This window comes from Jaculus jaculus, chromosome 14 (assembly GCF_020740685.1).
Source record: "Jaculus jaculus isolate mJacJac1 chromosome 14, mJacJac1.mat.Y.cur, whole genome shotgun sequence".
Lineage (NCBI taxonomy): Eukaryota > Metazoa > Chordata > Mammalia > Rodentia > Dipodidae > Jaculus > Jaculus jaculus.
Window position 1 is genome coordinate 56085518 of NC_059115.1, and position 14667 is coordinate 56100184.

The following is a 14667-nucleotide window of genomic DNA, read 5'->3' on the forward strand; positions in this document are numbered from 1 at the left end:
GAAATCCAGCCTCTCACAGCCATCAGCAGCTTGAGCGGCTCTGGGGATCTAAGCAACAGCTTTGGGATCGCGTTTAACAGTCCAGTCGCCTGATCCTTTTAATCCTAACGTGGTTGGATGCTTTTCCACTTGATGTGCAATTGTTCTCATCTCATTCCGTTCGTACCAAGTCACCTACTATTTAGCACGGCTGGGATATTTTCCTGAATCGTCACCAAATTTGGTTGTCAATCATCCTGAGGATTTTGCCACTGTGTCAGCTCCCATCTAAACTTTTTGTGTCCATATAGCTGGTGACTGATTGGCCACCAGCGCACAGTTCCTGCAGTCTCTTGCAACTCTGTCCAGAAGACGGTGCTGCCTCCCATAAATCACAGCTGCTCGGCGTTCCTTCCCCACGTCTACAGGCACAAGGATGGTGTGACCCAAATAAGATCAAGCCTAGCAGACAAGATCTGTGTGTGGGGGGGGGGGACAATGCCAGTGTCCTAAGGGATTTTCTCTGAAGCACTTTCAGAAGGAGGAACAGAAAAAAGGACCACGTTTTCTTGTGTTTTGTGAGGTTGTGTGATGCCCAGAGAAACGGAGGGAACTGGAAAGAACGTTAAGATCTTTCAAGCCTGAAGATTGTGGAACATGACAGTGTGTGTCTCAATTAACATTCATCTCTTTACTTCAATGACTTCTCAAGTGGCTGGCATGATCATGCCATGCTGTGTACAAAATAGCTGAGCTGCCTGCTCTGTGGAGGGTAAATTGACTCTGCCTGGGGAGGAGTGAGTGAGAGAGGGGGAGAGTACTCAAGTGCAAATCCAAATAAAAATCAGAATTGTACAAATCATGGTTGTGATTTCATATAGCTTGCTACACAAGCACACAAACTAGAAGAAAATCAAACCAGAATATCACTGCAAGCATTATACCCAAATGAAAAGAAATATGAATATATTTGCTACTCTGTGGCCTTTCATCTGAGGAATAATTAGATATTTTTTGTAATTAAGCTCAATGCAACATAAGGACAAATTATTCTCAGCCTTTAACATCAGTAAGAGTTTTAACCCATGCTGATCTTTAATAAGAAAACAGACAAGGGGAGCTGGAGGGACGGCTTAGCAGTTAAGGCGTTTGCCTGCAAAGCCAAAGGATCCTGGTTTGATTCCAACCCAGGATTCACATAAGCCAGATGCACAAAGGAGCACATGCATCTGGATGTCCGTTTGCAGTGGCTGGAGGTCCTGGCGCACCCATTCTCTCTCTCTCACACACACACACATAAAGAAAATATATTTTTAAAAAATAGACAAGAGGGCTGGAGAGATGGCTTAGCGGTTAAGCGCTTGCCTGTGAAGCCTAAGGACCCCGGTTCGAGGCTCAGTTCCCCAGGTCCCACGTTAGCCAGATGCACAAGGGGGCGCACGCGTCTGGAATTCGTTTGCAGAGGCTGGAAGCCCTGGCGCGCCCATTCTCTCTCTCCCCCTCTATCTGTTTTTCTCTCTGTGTCTGTCACTCTCAAATAAATAAATAAATAAAATTTTAAAAAAAAATAGACAAGATCTTGTGAGTTCTTACAGTCAGTTCAAGTGTTAAAGCCTGGGAAGGTGCCAGGGATATTATTGGTCTTTGCTACATAAATGAATAATGACCTGTGGATGAAAAAAATCTTTACATAACAGCTAAGATGTTTGTTGGTTATAAGCATACACGTTGACAAGAGCACAAAAACTCTTACAAAGTGTTTAGAAACATATTAATGTATGTTTTTCAAATATTTATTTATTTGCAAGCAGAGAAAGAGAAATACAGAGAAGAGAGACAGACAGAGAGAACAGGTGCACCAGGGCCTCTAACCACCGCAAACGACCTCCAGAAGCACGCACCACTTAGTACATCTGGCTTACGTGGGTACTGGGGAATCGAACCTGAGTCCTTAGTTTCGCAGGCAAGCACCTTAACTGCTAAGCCATCTCTTCAGCCCCCATATTCATATTTTTGTCACCACAATATCTGCATTTGTAAATGGAACTTCTACATGCAAAGGAAATCCTTTGTTGTCTGAAGTTTTGTGGGCTCTGGGCTGCTTCTAAGATAACCCCAGACCACAGAAAGGGGAGATAGCCTCATCTAAACTGTCACCAATCTGAAACAGCATATTGTCATCCTTCTTCGGCCCTTCTGTCAAGGATCCTCTGAGGGGGAATTCCAAGGCAATTGGAAATACTGAAGTTGGGCTGGAGAGATTGTTCAGTGGTTAAGGTGCTTGCCTACAAAGCCTAAGGACCCAGGTTCAATTCCCCAGTACCCACCTAAAGCCAGATACACAAGGTATCTCTGTAGTTCATTTGCAGTGGCTAGAGGCCCTGACATGCCCATTTCCTGAATGTCTCTGTCTCTCATAAATAAATAAAATCTTTGTTAAAAGCTGGAGTTCTGGGGCTGGGAGAGAGTGCTTAGTGGTTAAGGTGCTTGCCTGCAAAACCTAAGGACCCAGGTTCGATTCCCCAGTACCCATATAAGCCAGAAGCAAGTTCACACATGTCCAGAGTTTGTTTGCAGTGTCTAGAGGCCCTGATGTACCCATTCTCTCTATCTGCTTCTCTCTCTCTCTCAAATAAATAAATAGGAAAAAGAAAAAGAAAAAAAATCCTGAAGTCCTCATCCTGAACTGCTGGTGATGATTTTTGAGTTCCTTACTTCACTAAAAGTATCAAGCATCCACATTCATTTTCCTAGTGCTATGGGAAAGATGTTTGATTAACATATTTGATTAACAATGTGTATTTGCAAATGCGACAAACCTCATGCAATCAATACACGCAGGGTTTCTCGTTTATGTGAAATGGTCAGAAATGTGACAGCGTGGTCAGAAGGTGCCAGTGGTACAGACGGCAGAGTCTAGGCCAGGATGCCTCAGAGGGCATCACTGGCATGGAGGTGGTTACACGCTGTGGAGAACGCTCACCACAATGTACTCGCCTGGGTTCCGGCTGTAGGACTGTGAAATCAAGCTCTCCGAGGGTGGCCCAGGAATCGGCACTGATAAGGAACCCCGCCCCACCCTTGGCAATTCTTTTTTTTTTTTAATATTTTTTTAATTTATTTATTTGGAAGCGACAGACACAGAAAGAAAGACTGAGAGAGAGAGAGAGAATGGGCGCGCCAGGGCTTCCAGCCTCTGTAAATGAACTCCAGACGCGTGCGCCTCCTTGTGCATCTGGCTAACGTGGGACCTGGGGAACCGAGCCTTGAACCGGGGTCCTTAGGCTTCATAGGCAAGCGCTTAACCGCTAAGCCATCTCTCCAGCCCACCCTTGGCAATTTTTGTGCCCGGTGAGATTTTCAAGCCACTGAACTAGGAGATAGTTAAGCCCTGACAACAAGTGATTAACCATGTTCTTCCCTGGACCAGAGATAAGTCAGGAGAAGGCAGGAAAATGCAGGCAGAGTGAGAAGTGAAAGAACTTGGTAAAAGGCATTTTTATTAGTTAAGATACCAAGTGGGTTCATCCTCATCTCAGTTCCCAACTTACATATCAATTACTGATATGGAACTTATTCTGACAGTGAAACTATTAGAATTACCTAAAAAACATATGTGAAAATACTTTGGTTATCAAGAGACTTTCTTTTTAAAAAAAAAATTATTTACAAGTAGAGAGAGATAGAAGAGAGAGAGACAGGGAATGGGCATGCCAGGGCCTCTAGCCACTGCACATGAACTCCAGACACATGTGCCACTTTGTGCATCTGGCTTTATGTACCGGGGAGTTGAACTATGGTCGCTGGGCTTTGCAGGCAAGCACCTTAACCACTAAACCATCTCTCCAGCCCCTCAAGAGACTTTCTAATGTTCTCATTTGCTTTACTATATCTCAATACTTTCTGAGGAATGAAGTGACTTCTATTTACCAGCCATACACAATTAACATAAGAAGTAAAGTAGAAAATACTGTCTACACAGCCTGTTTTATTTTCAGGTTAACTCATTTCCTTGCTCATCAAAGATTCTCTCCTCAAATGTGGGTCATTTTTCCTCGTTTTTTTTATATAATAAGATTGGGATTTTTCCATTTGCCAGCATAATTGCATGTAATAATTAATTCAATTCATATAATTAATTCAAAATATTATTTACATCCCATTCATATTTAACAGATATTTTTTTCCTCTGTCTAACTACTACTGATTTCAATTGCATTGGCAAAATTCAATGATATTTTCTCCTCCTAAGCCATTAGAGTATAACAGTACACATGACTTCACAGGCAATCCTTCATGTTTTCTTTAAGTAGCAAACATCACCTCCACGAGGCTGTAATCATCCATGGCAGATTGCCACTGCCCATCTAGGAAGACCTAGATGATGGTTTGAATTGGGTATACCCATGTATTCTGAGTGCTTGATTTCCAGCTAATGGCAATTTGGGAGGTGGAGCCTTGCTGTAGGAGGTGTGTTGTTGGGGGCGGGGTGTATGGGTATTATAACTCACTTTCCCCATGCCAGTATTCAGCACACTCTCCTGTTGCTGTTGTCCACCTGAGGTTTGCCAGCAGGTGATGAACACCTTCTGCTCATGCCATCATTTTCCCCTGCCATCATGGAGCTTCCCCTCGAGGCGGTAAACCAAACCAAAATAAACCCTTTCCTCCCACAAGGGCCAGCAGCAAGAAGGTAATTGCGGCAACGTATAGACCTGTGCATTTGTAAAGGGAGTGGTACCTACAGACAAAGAAAGCTCCCTGTCCACTAAGGCTCTGATCCCATTTGGATTGTGAACAAGCCTGGACTGCTGCCAAGTGACTTCAGACCAAAGGAAAAGGGGCTTCTACAAACTGTCACCAATCTTAAATAACATCAGCATATTGTTAGTCTTCAGCCCTATCCTCTGAGCCCAAGGACCCTCTGAGATGTAATCCAAGGCAATTAGAAGTACTGGTGCCAGGCTGGAGGGATGGCCCAGTGGTTAGGTGCACTTCCTGTATAAGCATGAAGCCTGAGGGGGCCTGAAACTGCCACAGTTCAAATCTCCATATGGCACATAAACAGCTGGACATGGCCACACACGCACGCCTGTAACCCCAGTCCTGCGAGGAAACAGGGATTCAAAAATCTAGGAGCGAGAAAACCGCCGGTCTCTCGACTCGAGCCGCAGGACAAGCCAGGTGTGGGATTTTCCCCTCACACCGCGCTCTCCGCAACTCGGGAAACGTGAGGGGAGAGCGGCAGCGAGCAACGGAGGGAGGAGCAGACCGCGAGGTAAAAGCACACGATACAACCAGAACAGCCGCGGCTCCCTCCCCTCCCCTGCCGCCTGAACCCAGCTCCAGCGAACACAGCAGCGGCCCGGGACCCGGCCACGCCAACTTGGGCTGACGGCGGGACCCAAGCAGGAGCAGAATTTGGCAGCAACTTCAGCGGCTCCAGCACCGGTACCAGTGGCCCCAGCAGCAGCGGACCCAGGACAGCAGCGGCTTCGGGGTGAGCAGCAGCGGTGGACACGACAACGGCAGCTTCAGCAGTGGTGGGGGCTCCGGCGGAGGCACCTACAACAGCTGCAGAGGCGGCCCAGTTTGCCCCGTAGGAAAAGCCAGTGCCCAGCTCCAGAAACCAGAACAGCAGCCCGACGACCCAGGCAGCAACTTGACTGAGACCACAATCACCCAAGGTAACTGGGATTGCACCAGGGAAGGGTCTCACCTGGTCACAAGCTGACTTGGATACCTCAACAGACCAGAAATCTAAACCTCTTTGTTGATAGAGGATCTGGTCATTATAATAACTACTCTTGCATACATACTCGGGGCTGTTGTTGATGGAATGGGTACAGTGTTTAGCTAAATTTTAGAATCTACCAGTATATTATTCCACTCAGCCTGCTTGAATACTCCTATAGCAGGGAAACTCAACCCCTAAGAACATCTTTGTAGATACTCTGAGAGTCTTAAGAGCCACACCTAATACCTTAAGGTCCTACCCTGAAAATATTTTACACCAAATCAATTGATACAGCTAAGAATACACAGCTAGCTAGAAAATCCAAGCATTAACTTAATCCAAGATGCAAAAATATATACATTATAACACAAGAAACACTAAAAAGCAAGACGATATAAATCCACCTAAAAGTATTAATGCATCAGAAATGTCCTCCAGTGAGAAAGAGTTAGAGGAAATGCCTGAGAAAGAGTTCAAAAGAATAATTATAAATATGTTCAAAGAGGTCAAAGAACACATGAATACAACCAAAGAAGAAATCAAAGAGGAAATCAAAGAGGAAATCAAAGGAATCAAAGAAGAGGCAGGACACCAATTTAATGAAATAAAGAAGGCAATACAAGACATAAATAGAGAAATAGAAATAATAAAGAAAAACCAGTCAGAATTATTAGCAATGAAGAACACAGTTAATGAAATAAAAAACTCTGTAGAAAATCTCACCAGTAGGATGGATGAGGGAGAGGACAGAATATCTAAGCTAGAAGATCAGGTGGCAGACCTAATGCAGTCCAACAAAGAGAAAGACAAACTTATAGAAAAGTATGAGTGGGAATTTCAAGATATTCGGGACACTATGAAAAGATCCAATATAAGAATTCAGGGCATAGTAGAAGGAGAAGAATTCCACTCCAGAGGCATAGTAGGCATCTTCAACAAAATCATAGAGGAAAATTTTCCCCAAATTGGGAAAGAGGTGCCAATACAGATACAGGAAGCCTTTAGAACCCCAGCCAGACAAAACCCAGAAAGAAACTCTCCTCGCCACATTATACTCAAACTTCCAAACACACAAACCAAAGAAAAAATATTGAAAGCAGTTAGAGAGAAAAATCAAGTTACCTACAAAAGCAAGCCCATCAGGATTACAGCAGATTATTCAACACAAACTTTTAAAGCCAGAAGGGCCTGGAGTGATATATTCCAAGTTCTGAAAGATAACAACTGTCAACCAAGGTTACTTTATCCTGCAAAGTTATCCATCCAAATAGATGGAGAAATAAAGACATTCCATGACAAAAGCAGGTTAAAGGAATATCTGAAGACAAAACCAGCTCTACAGAAAATACTTGATAGAATCCTCCATGCTGAACAAAAGGAAAAGCACACATATAAGGAACCTAGAAAAAACCAGCCATACTCAAATACCAGTTAACAGAAGAGAGCACAGGTAGAACAAGTAACACACACACACACACACAAATGGCAAACATAAATACACACCTTTCAATAATATCTCTTAATATCAACGGTCTCAATGCCCCAACGAAAAGACATAGATTTGCAGACTGGGTTAAAAAACAGGATCCTACAATTTGTTGTCTTCAAGAAACTCACCTTTCTACAAAGGATAGACATTATCTTAGGGTGAAAGGTTGGAAGACGGTGTTTCAAGCAAATGGGCCTAGAAAACAAGCAGGGGTTGCTATCCTAATATCAGACAGGGTGGACTTTAGTCCGAAGTTAGTCAAAAAAGATAAGGAAGGTCACTTTATATTGATTAAGGGCACACTCCAACAGGAGGACATTACAATCCTAAACATATATGCACCTAACATGGGGGCTCCCAAATTCGTCAAACAAACACTATTAGAACTAAGGTCACAGATAACACCAAACACGGTGGTGGTGGGTGACTTTAACACCCCACTCTCATCAATTGACAGGTCATCCAGGGAAAGAATAAACAGAGAGGCATCTGGACTAAATGAGGTCATAGAAGATATGGACCTAACAGATATATACAGGACATTTCATCCAAAGGCTGCAGAATATACATTCTTTTCAGCAGCACATGGAACATTCTCTAAAATAGACCATATATTAGGACACAAAGCAAATCTTAACAAATTCAGGAAAATTGAAATAATTCCTTGCATTCTATCTGACCACAATGGAATTAAACTACAAATCAGTAGCAAGAAAGGCTATAGAGCATACACAAAATCATGGAAGCTAAACAATACACTACTAAATGATGAGTGGGTCAATGAAGAAATCAAAAAGGAAATCAAAAAATTTATAGAGTCAAATGATAATGAGAACACAACATACCAAAATCTCTGGGACACAATGAAGGCAGTTCTAAGGGGTAAATTTATAGCCTTAAGTGCCTATATTAAGAAATTAGAAAGGTCGCAAGTAAACGACCTAATGCTTCGCCTTAAAGCCTTGGAAAAAGAAGAACAAGGCAAACCAAAAAGTAGTAGACGGGAAGAAATAATAAAGATTAGGGCAGAAATTAATGAAATAGAAACAAAAAGAACAATCCAAAGAATTAATGAAACAAAGAGTTGGTTCTTTGAAAGGATAAACAAGATTGATAAACCCTTAGCAAATCTGACCAAAAGAAAGAGAGAAGAGACACAAATTAATAAAATCAGAGATGAACAAGGTAACATCACAACAGATTCCAGAGAAATTCAAAAAATTATAGGGACATACTATAAAAGCATATACTCCACAAAGTATGAAAATCTGAAAGAAATGGATGATTTCCTTGATCTATATGACCTACCTAAATTAAATCAAAATGAGATTAATCACTTAAATAGACCTATAACAAACATGGAGATCCGAGCAGTTATCAATAATCTCCCAACTAAAAAAAGCCCAGGCCCGGATGGATTCACTGCTGAATTTTACCAGACTTTTAAGGAAGAGCTAACACCATTGCTTCTTAAGCTTTTCCAGGAAATAGAAAAAGAAGGAATCCTACCAAACTCCTTCTATGAGGCCAGCATCACCCTGATACCAAAACCAGGCAAAGATAGAACAAAAAAAGAAAATTACAGACCAATCTCCCTCATGAACATAGATGCAAAAATTCTCAACAAAATATTGGCAAACAGAATACAAGAGTATATCAAAAAGATCATTCACCCTGACCAAGTAGGCTTTATCCCAGAGATGCAGGGATGGTTCAACATACGCAAATCTATAAATGTAATACATTACATAAATGGGTTGAAGGACAAAAATCACATGATCATCTCATTAGATGCAGAGAAAGCATTTGACAAAATCCAACATCCCTTCATGATAAAAGTCCTACAGAGACTGGGAATAGAAGGAACATATCTCAATATAATAAAGGCCATTTATGACAAGCCTACAGCCAACATATTACTAAATGGGGAAAAACTGGAAGCTTTTCCACTAAAATCAGGAACAAGACAAGGGTGTCCACTGTCTCCACTTCTATTTAATATAGTTTTGGAAGTCCTAGCCATAGCAATAAGGCAAGAGACACACATAAAAGGGATACAAATTGGAAAGGAAGAAATCAAGTTATCACTATTTGCAGATGACATGATTCTATACATAAAGGACCCTAAAGACTCTACTAGCAAGCTGTTAGAGCTAATCAAAACCTACAGCAATGTAGCAGGATACAAAATAAATACACAGAAATCAGTAGCCTTCATATATGCTAACAACAAACACACAGAGGATGAAATCAGAGAATCACTCCCATTCACAATTGCATCAAAAAAAATAAAATACCTTGGAATAAACCTAACTAAGGAAGTAAAGAATCTATACAATGAGAACTTTAAGACACTCAAGCGAGAAATTGCAGAAGACACTAGAAAGTGGAGAAACATCCCTTGTTCCTGGCTTGGGAGAATCAATATCGTGAAAATGGCAATCTTACCTAAAGCAATCTACACATTTAATGCAATCCCTATCAAAATTCCAAAGGCTTTCTTCATGGAAATAGAAAAAACAATCCAAAAATTCATTTGGAATCATAAAAAACCTCGAATATCTAAAATAATACTGAGCAACAAAAAAGAGGCTGGTGGTATCACCATACCTGATTTTAACCTATACTACAGAGCCATAGTAACAAAAACAGCATGGTACTGGCACAAAAACAGACATGTAGATCAGTGGAACAGAATAGAGGACCCAGATGTAAGCCCAAGTAGCTATAGCCACCTGATATTCGATAAAAATGCCAAAAATACTCATTGGAGAAGAGACAGCCTCTTCAACAAATGGTGTTTTGAAAACTGGATAAATATCTGCAGAAGGATGAAAATAGATTCTTCTCTCTCGCCATGCACAAGAATTAAGTCCAAATGGATTAAAGACCTTAACATCAGACCGGAAACTTTGAAACTGCTAGAGGAAAAAGTAGGGGAAACCCTCCAACATATTGGTCTTGGCAAAGACTTTCTAAATACAACCCCAATTGCTCAGGCAATAAAACCACAGATTAACCACTGGGACCTAATGAAATTACAAAGATTTTGCACCGCAAAGGACACAGTGAAAAAAGCAAAGAGGCAACCTACAGAATGGGAAAAAATCTTCGCCAGCTATATATCTGATAAAGGATTAATATCTAGGATATACAAAGAACTCAAAAAGTTAACTAATAAGGAATCAAACAGGCCAATCAAAAAATGGGCTAAGGAGCTAAATAGAGAGTTCTCAAAGGAAGAAATACGAATGGCATATAAGCACCTAAAAAAATGTTCTACGTCACTAGTCATCAGGGAAATGCAGATTAAAACTACATTGAGATTCCATCTCACTCCTGTCAGATTGGCCACCATCATGAAAACAAATGATCATAAATGTTGGCGGGGATGTGGAAAAAAAGGAACCCTTCTGCACTGCTGGTGGGAATGCAATCTGGTCCAGCCATTGTGGAAAACAGTGTGGAGGTTCCTAAAGCAGCTAGAGATTGATCTACCATATGACCCAGCTATAGCACTCCTAGGCATATATCCAAAGGACTCATCTCATTTCCTTAGAAGTACATGCTCAACCATGTTTATTGCTGCTCAATTTATAATAGCTGGGAAATGGAACCAGCCTAGATGTCCCTCAACAGATGAGTGGATAATGAAGATGTGGTACATTTATACAATGGAGTTCTACTCAGCGGTAAAGAAAAATGAAGTTATGAAATTTGCAGAAAAATGGATGGACCTGGAAAGTATTATACTAAGTCAGGTAACCCAGGCCCAGAAAGCCAAGCGCCACATGTTCTCCCTCATATGGGGATCCTAGCTACAGATGACTGGGCTTCTGTGTGAGAATGAAAATACTTAGTAGCAGAGGCCAGTAAGTTGAAAAGGAGACATAAAGGGTGGAGAAAGGAAGGGAGGAGGATACTTAATAGGTTGATATTGTATATATGTAATTACAATGATTGTAATGGGGAGGTAATATGATTGAGAATGGAATTTCAAACGGGAAAGTGTGGGGGTGGGGAGGGAGGGAATTACCATGGGATATATTTTATAATCATGGAAAATGTTAATAAAAATTAAAAAAAAAAAAAAAAAAAAAAAAAAAAAAAAAAATCTAGGAGCCCCACAAGGTTCGGAATCAGTAAAGAGACGCTGGATCAAAATAAGATGAAGAAGAAGAGCGATGGCCTGTCATTCTGCTCTAGTCACCCTAGCAGAGCATCTCCCACTGCAGTGAGAGTACGGGGTGCCGCAAGGGCACATACACCACATACACACACACTTGCACGCACCCATACACACACACCACCACCACAACCACACCATACATTCACACAAAAAAAAAAGGAAGGAAGGAAGGAAAGGAGGGAGGGAGGGGGGACTGGAGAGATGGCTTAGCAGTTAAGCGCTTGCCTGTGAAGCCTAAGGACCTCGGTTCAAGGCTCGATTCCCCAGGACCCACATTAGCCAGATGCACAAGGGGGCGCACGTGTCTGGAGTTCGTTTGCAGAGGCTGGAGGCCCTGGCGCGCCCATACTCACTCTCTCTCTCTCTCTCTCTCTCTATCTTCCTCTTTCTCTCTCTGTCGCTCTCAAATAAATAAATAAATAAAAATAAAACAAAAAATTTTTTAAAAAGAACTTGAAAATAACTCACACTGGTTGACCTAATCTTCATATGAGTCTGCACAATGTCTGATGATATGACCATCTGACATCCAAGAGAAAAATATACCACCCATAGGACATGCTAATATTGCTCTTTTCTGAACAAACCTCCTATGAAGAATGGTGAGGTGTGGGCTGGAGAGATGGCTTAGTGGTTAAGGCACTTGCCTGCAAAGCCAAAGGACCCAGTTTTGACTCTCCATGACCCACATAAGCCAGATGCACAAGGGGGTGCACATATCTAGAGTTTGTTTGCAGTGGCTGGAGGCCCTGTAACAACCATCCTCTCTCTCTCTCTCTCTCTCTCTCTCTCTCCCTGCCTATTTCTGTATCTCTCTATCTCAAATTAATTAATAAAAATAAAACATAGAACTAAGAAAAAAAAATTTTTAAAAAAGAATGGTGAGGCTTGACCATGTGCACAAACCATAGGGCCTTCGCTATCAGCTCCCTCTCCAAAGGCTCCAGACCAAATCCTTTTCTTATACCATAAATACCTCGAAACCATGTCCTCATAGAGGCAGGCTCGAGCTCTGGGGCTCTGACCTCAACACATTCTTTTTTTTTTTTTAGTATTTTTTGTTTATTTGAGAGTGACAGACAGAAAGAGGAAGAGGAAGAGAGAGAGAGAGAATGAGCGCGCCATGGCCTCCAGCCACTGCAAACGAACTCCAGAAGCGTGCGCCCCCTTGTGCATCTGGCTAACGTGGGTCCTGGGGAATTGAGCCTCGAACCAGGGTCCTTAGGCTTCACAGGCAAGCGTTAACTGCTAAGCCATCTCTCCAGCCCCTCTCAACACATTCGTTTACAAAGCATGTCACTTCAGCAGAGCAGCCTCCTTGGTCAGGCACACTGTCATTCCACCTCTTCCTCCTGCTTCTCCCTGAGCCCCCACCCCAACAGCAAGAGACCTGACACCTTCCAGAAGCTATTCACTTAATTATTCAATTCCAGGATACCTGTATAGTGGTACCAGAATTGTTAACCTGTGTCTCTGTGCAGAAAAGAAAAATCTTTACCAACTAGAGGTCAGCATTTCTGTTCAGCTTATTTTTCATTTATTCCTTTTAAAAAAAATGCCACTCATTTCCAAACTTATTTAGTTATGGACTACTTCTCCAAGAGAATCCCCTTTAATATGTTTGCGTCACACATTTTAATGCAGGTAGATTGTTTTGTCACATTTTTCATTCCATCCTTGGATCTTCTAATCTGATTTTTTTTTATTTGCATGCATTGAGGTTTATTCTATGTGCTATAAAGTTCTATGGGTCTTGATTAATCCATGGTATTGTGCATCCCCAACTAACAAATCAGAGACTGCTTTTACCATGTCAAAGACACACACAACAACGGTGAAGATATGTAAAAAGAATACAGGATCCAGCTAAGATTTTCTAATATCAGAGCTGGAATGCTTTGACGACAAAAGAAAAAGCTATAACTCAAAATGTAAAATTAATATTTTTCCTTCACAAAGACAGTAGATGAATAAGTGGTATAGGGGTAAAATTTACAAGGTAAAATAATTCCAAGTTATTTATGTTCTCTACTCATAGGAAGTATATAGATAAATCCCACTCCTTAAGTGGGGGCTACACATCTGGGCTTGTTTGCAAAAACTACAGTATAAAAAGGGAATGAGGAAAAGTAACTCGACAGGGGAGAAAAGAATCAACACCATCGTAGCCAGGGGAGCAAGGCCATCACACCAGCTGATGAGATACCCTTAATGTTATGGGATAGAGGTGGCATTTTGCCTATGTGGTCTTCATCCCAAAACAAAGAACTCTTATTGAATGCTGGGGGCGGGGGGGGTTAAATCCCAAATGCAGAACATCCTACAACATTCCCAAACAGTGCTTCTCAACACTGTCAAAAGACGTCAAAAACCAGGTAAACGTGAGAAACTCTCACAGCCAACAACCAAGGACAACATGATGATAAAATACAGTGTCATGGATAAGCAAATTAGGTAAAAGTTAAGGAAAACTAAACAAATTATATGACTCTAAAACTTTCCCCCAAAATTTACTTTAAAAATGATAATAACGGGGGCTGGAGAGATGGCTTAACAGTTACGGCGTTTGCCTGCAAAGCCAAAGGACCCCCGTTAGATTCTCCAGGACCCACGTTAGCCAGATGCACAAGGTGGCACAGGCGTCTGGAGTTCGTTTGCAGTGGCTGGAGGCCCTGGTGCACCCATTCTCTCCCTCCTTTTCTCTCTCTCTCTCTCTCTATCTCTATCTCAAATAAGTAAAATACACAAAAAAATGATAAGAATGGGAGCCAAACTTTACCCAACCTGTGTTCACTAACTGTAAAGGAAAGTTTATATCCTTTATTCAGATGTGTTCACCAGTCAAGCATTGAATTCCACCTCCTTTTGGTTACCTTCTGACAATTTTGCTTTGTTTTAATGTTATTTTTGTTTATTTATTTGAGAGAGAGAGGGAGAGAGAGAACGGGCATGCCAGGGCCTCTAGCCACTGCAAACAAACTCCAGATGCATGCGTCACCTTGTGCATCTGACTTTACCGGGGAATAGAACCTGGGTTCTTTTGGCTTTGCAGGCAAGCACCTTTCACCACTCAGCCATCTCCCCAGCCTCTTGTTTTGACTTTATTACAGTAGACAGGTCCAAGCCAGAGGAAGGGCCTTTTCGGTTGTTCTTAACTCCCCAGAGCATCAAGAAATCACACTGGCTATTAGCATATATACTAAAAATGACTGCGACTGTAGGAATTATATCTAGGATGGGAAGTAACCACTAAACGATCTCTCTGGCACAATT

The 14667-nt window shown here is 41.7% G+C and overlaps 1 protein-coding gene across 3 annotated transcripts in view; it reads right to left on the minus strand.

Annotated features, from left to right (window-relative positions):
• The window catches only part of Arhgef28 (Rho guanine nucleotide exchange factor 28), a 361317-nt gene that overhangs the window by 144516 nt on the left and 202134 nt on the right, over positions 1 to 14667 (minus strand). The window lies entirely within an intron of this gene.